The sequence below is a fragment of the Ixodes scapularis genome, unplaced genomic scaffold (genome assembly GCF_016920785.2).
Source record: "Ixodes scapularis isolate PalLabHiFi unplaced genomic scaffold, ASM1692078v2 PGA_scaffold13__105_contigs__length_92229423, whole genome shotgun sequence".
In the NCBI taxonomy this organism is placed as follows: domain Eukaryota; kingdom Metazoa; phylum Arthropoda; class Arachnida; order Ixodida; family Ixodidae; genus Ixodes; species Ixodes scapularis.
This window is the reverse complement of record NW_024609839.1, coordinates 2,055,249-2,060,534: the sequence shown is the minus strand read 5'-3', so window position 1 is coordinate 2,060,534 and position 5,286 is coordinate 2,055,249.

Sequence of the window (5,286 nt, the reverse complement as noted above, 5' to 3'; positions counted from 1 at the left end):
AAGGCAGACCTCTTCAGTGTAAATGTTTCTCTCAAGGAGCTTTGTGAGGTCATTAATTCCACTGCAAATTTTCAGAGCTGCTAGTGGTGTGTAACGAGAGATCCCAATGATTATTCGCCTTGCCTCGTGGTTGAGACGCTCTAGGGCCTGAGGATGCGTCCAGGTGACGGGTGGTATGGGAAAGGATAAATACTCTAGCGTAAATAAAGGACGAGACAAACTGGCGAAGTTCCCGGTCTTCTACCCTAGCCCCCCCCCCCGGTACGGTTTGAAATTCTGCGCAGGACGTGTAAAATGTGTTTAGTGGTTGCGGCACTACGGTTGGGACAGGAGTTTGCTGTGCCGTTTTCGTCGATGAGCATCCCGAGCGGTCGCATGGAGTCCTAGAGAGCGGTGGGCTGCTCTCCGCTTGATAAGCTGATGCTTTCTTTGTCGGCTTCCCTGGCTTCGGTATCTCTGCTTCCATGAACCACGAAGGACTCCGTTGTGTCCGGTGTCGTAGCCAAACCCACTTCGATTAAGTATGCATGTATTGTATCAAGCGCCGCTTGGAGGGCTTTTTCTTGTTTGCCTAAGCATCCCGTGTGGGTCCACAAGGAGACATCGTATTTGTATATGGTGTGTTCGATGTTCGGAATCCCTTCCGGTATTTGGGACATTGATATGTTAAACAACGGGGTGGCTATCACAGATCTCTGGGGGATCCCGACCCCGTTATGGTGAGTGTTGCTGGTTTTTTGCCCAATTTGGACTTAAAATGATATATTCTTTAGGAAGGCAACAGTGAAGTTGTCGATCTTTCCTTTCTGTCCGAGATCGCGAGCTTTGGCTAGGACCGCGTCATGAGGAACACCGTCAAAGGCTCTTCCGATATCCACTCCCACCACGATCCTGGAGTGTGGGAAAGCGGTTTACATGACAGTTTCTTTGAGACGAAGAAGGATATCCTAAGTTGACAAACCAGAACGGAAGCCATAGTAGTAGGAGAGATGAGCTGTTTGTATTCAATAGCCTTGTTATAGTTTGTTTGGTATATTCTGTTCAGTTTCTGCAGAGCGAGCGATAATGATGCTTGTTGTAAAGTGGTTAGTTGGGCGAGTTGGTAATGATTGAACATAGTTAAAATTGCGCACAAATTCTTAATATCCACGCAGGATATCTGGTCCCAAGGTCCAGTAATTGTGCTTTAAACGTAAACTTTAAAAGAAGAAAAGATCGTTGTTATTCTGAGTGTGTTTTTGCCACTTACAAACGGGATTGGACAAAAATTTGATAGGCAAGATCAAGTTATTTGCTGTTGTTGTTTGGTTTGAGTATCCAAGCTGTAGGCAATAAGTGAGTTCGGAAAGGTTTAACAAAGTAATCATGTGGAAGCTGTAATAAATTCTCAAAAATTTACGCCCTCTAACGGTCGATCTGAAAATAGTGCACAGTGGCGTGCGTAAAAACACTCATAGTTTCTGATCTAAGTGGGGTAAGACGAAGCGAAAGCCTGCTGCACCAGTTCTTGCCTATGAAAGTACTTAATATGCAGACCCAAGCCACCCTAAGGCTCACCCATAAATCCGCCCCTGGAATACCCCAATGTTTGCGGAGCTTGGTTTTAAGAACACAAATCCAATCCTAACGATATGTTTGGGTCTAACCTATGAGCCGCATTCAAATATCGTCATTTGGGAAATTGCCAACAAACCTTGCTGCTAAGAGTGCGATCTCCAAGCTACCTCATAAAGCTTTGCGAAAGAGGGATTGAAAGAAAACGCTCGCTTTTATCTTTGAAATTACACCGCAGCAAAAAAGTTTCTTAGTCAGCGGCTTTACGTGCGAGCATACTTGGGTAGCATTAGTGAGGGGAACAGATATTCTAAATTATTATCGTTGCATCGTCCCTTTAACTTTGTAATGCGGAAGTAGTACTGGTACCTTCAACAGTAAAACCTGTGGACAGTTACATTTGATTATGTTGGAAGCTTTGTCAACTTTTAAAACGCGTTCCCTTTTCTTTATGCGGACCTCAAGTAGTTTACTCTTGTGAATTGGCCAAAAACCGTGAAGTTAAAGGCCCTAAAAATAATGAGTGTGGTAGGGTTACGCAGAGTGCAAGCTTAGGGACTTTTCGCAGATCGGTATGCAAAGAATTTAGAGCAGTGAAGTCGCGTACTCAATCTGCGCTCGAAGTGGCCGCACGAGCTCCCGCTAGCGAAGGTGAACGATCTACGAAGGGTCTCTCTTCACATCAATCGTAGTTGAAATGCGCTTCAATAGAATTGGCATTAAAGTTTGCCGTGTGTCAAGGCAATCTACTACCGAGAGGTCAGTTTTTAGTGAAACACATTTCCAGCTAAGTTCAATAAATGTTTCCGTGTGCTACAGAACAATAGATGCAGTTGCCGCACGCTAAAATAAAATGCACTTTCCATCGACTGTTTCGCCCCAAACGTCATACTCCTGCCGTACGGCAAAGTTCAAGGGGCGATGCAACAATTTATTTTACTTTCAGTAAATACCACTTAGAATTATTCCTTGACATTTTTAACTTACAAAACACGCTTTCGTTTTTTTCTCCACGCCCTGACAGTCGCAAAACAAATTTATCCCGTAAATGATGACGTCACAACATGGTTCCGTGCTCGAAACAACCCATTGCTTGGGCTGTTGTTATGCACAAATTCATGGGTGCTCGACGGCAGGTTAGAACTTGTCTGATAATACGGTGAATAATCTTTGTAATCATTATATCTTCTCAATATCTAAATATATTAGTGATATATGGAGCCCGTCAAAGTTTGTAATAAACCTTTACAGCCGGTTTGGCCTTGATAGCAGATGGTACAATGGCATCGTGGGATCAGTGGTTCTTTCTTATGGAGCTGGCAGTTGTTTTGAAATAGTTGGGTGATGAACGACTAAACTTCCTTTCTCGGGATCATGCTTCTGTGAGATTTCAGAAGCTATCACCGCCCATGTACAGCATTGATCAACCCTTCAGGTGCGCAAGCACGCGAACGCCTGCCCGTAGGGGCGAGAAGGGTGAAACGTAATGCTGATATAAATTACGACGACGACGCGGTGTGTATCATTGTCGAAGTGCAGGTCAGCACGCGTTTAAAAAAGTTATAAATGTAAAGAAGAGGCCTCAGTACTTGATAAAAAGAGCTCCGTAACAGACTTATACCTGATGTTTCTATCCAGTTCTTTCGCTATTTGTGGTCTTGTTGGAAATGAAAGAATCATTAAGAGTTTTTATCACTGTCGTAGTTACAAGCAGGTATGAAACCCAGTCTCATATTGGAACCCCGCACCGTAAATATTTCTGAGCTTAATTTTGTTTATGGACGATTGGAGAGGGGGAAAAAGGCAGGTTTGTCGTTCAGTTGCCCACAAAGGCCAGCAAAAGTGGCCTGCTGGAAGCAGCGTCACCTTGCATTCCAAGGCTAGAATAGAAGAAAATTCTATTGAGTATCGGCAGATTGAGCGTTCCTCTCTGTAGAGGTATTGTTTAGCCGTAAAGGAAAACATGACCGGTTTCGATGTTTGAATATTTTTGCCCGCTTTATTTTATTTAGAACTAAATTTCCGATTAATTACCTGGTCTTTGCCGCTAGGGTGTTTTTGCCATCTTATCGAATGCACCGTATGGTAATAGTGACATATGAGGCATGAAGCGCGTGACCGCCCTCAGCCACTAGGAAAGCAAGAGACCTCCTCACCTCCCCTTCCAGCCCATCATAATAAACCTAAGAAAGCACATTCCGTTAGTTGTCTGAGGACTTGGTGGTTAGACAAATTTAAGATGCACTGCTAATCCAAACAAATGAAGCTGATGAAGCTACATGACTCCTCGAAACTCGTAGCTTGTAACCGTTATCGTGATCAAAGTAGGGTTAGGGAACTAAAACATGATGTGTTGTGTCCATTTTACAGGGACTATGATTACTAACACCAATAAATACTCATACACATATATCAAATTTATCGACCAGACTCAGTACGTGAAGCAATCAGTTATCAGTAAACCGTGCGCGCATTTTGTGCTTGCCGAGCTAAAAAAGGCAACAGATTACAATGATGATGATAGAGGCTTCAGCGCCGCTCCCGACGATTTGTTGAACGTAAGGAATCGGCAGTTTGTCGGTCTCCCACCAGCTAGCGCAACAATGCATCAAAACATTTTTTTAGATTATCTAGTCCCTATAGAATAGAATAAATCGGGTGCCAAACACAAAGGAAGTTTAATATAGAGTAAAGGCTCGTTCACGCAGTTGCGTCGACTGCGTTGCGCTGCGTTGCGTCGTCCGGCACAAAGCCTTCCCATTGGCTCGTCGTAAGGGTCGCCATAGCAACAGCTCGATGCAAGCATTCTTGACGTTATCAAACACAACTGTGTGAGCGAGTCTTAATGCAAGCCTGTTTATTACAAACCGATTTATTAGGTGCCATTAATTCTATACTTTCATAAAGCAGATGCGTCTAAAACAATAAGGTCTGATAGGCTGCTAAAGTATTAATCTAAAGCGGCAAGTCCACTTTAGATGAATACGTTGCCAAAAGTATTTATGTATATTTTTGCGTGTCTTTGTGATTTAACACCTTACCAAATATTTTACTGTAGTTTAATTACCTGTTAAGCAATCTTAGAACTCCCATCTTTTGTCTAGAACATAAAATATTGCTATGTTTGGAGCAGAGTATTTAACCAACATCACGCTTGCTTTTGAACATTTTCATGAATATAAACAATTACAATAACTGCAGGCTTAATTCAATAATACAATCCAATAGTATAATCAGGAAAATGTTCGGGCTAAACATTTGTGACATAAGGTTACCATTTAAGGCCCGTTCACACTCTTGCAACCGAGTGCGACCGAGAGAGACCAAACCGGTTTTTAAGCCTCTTGCGATCTCTTAGGACCAGCTCCGCTCAGTGCATCCGGTCCCAAGAAGTCTTTCTCGGTCGTACTCGGTTGCAAGAGTGTGAACGCGCCTTTAAGGAGCTGTACAAGAAGAACATTCAAAAAGAAGAAAAAGAAAAGAAAGAACATACATAAAAAAAAGCCCTCGAGCACTTTTGCTATTACATATCTTTTTAACAAGACACCATAATCAAAATACTTTTAGCTTTATAAGCATTTTCAGAAATTGGAAAGTAGCCGAGTAAACGAGAGTTTGAGCCTCCCTATAGGGAGTATTCACTGGCGGCCATAGCTGTGTGCGCGACTGCTGAGCGAGTGCTGATGGCTAGCTTCCAGGGTTCGTTTGCAACATGCATTCCACACCGTCAAA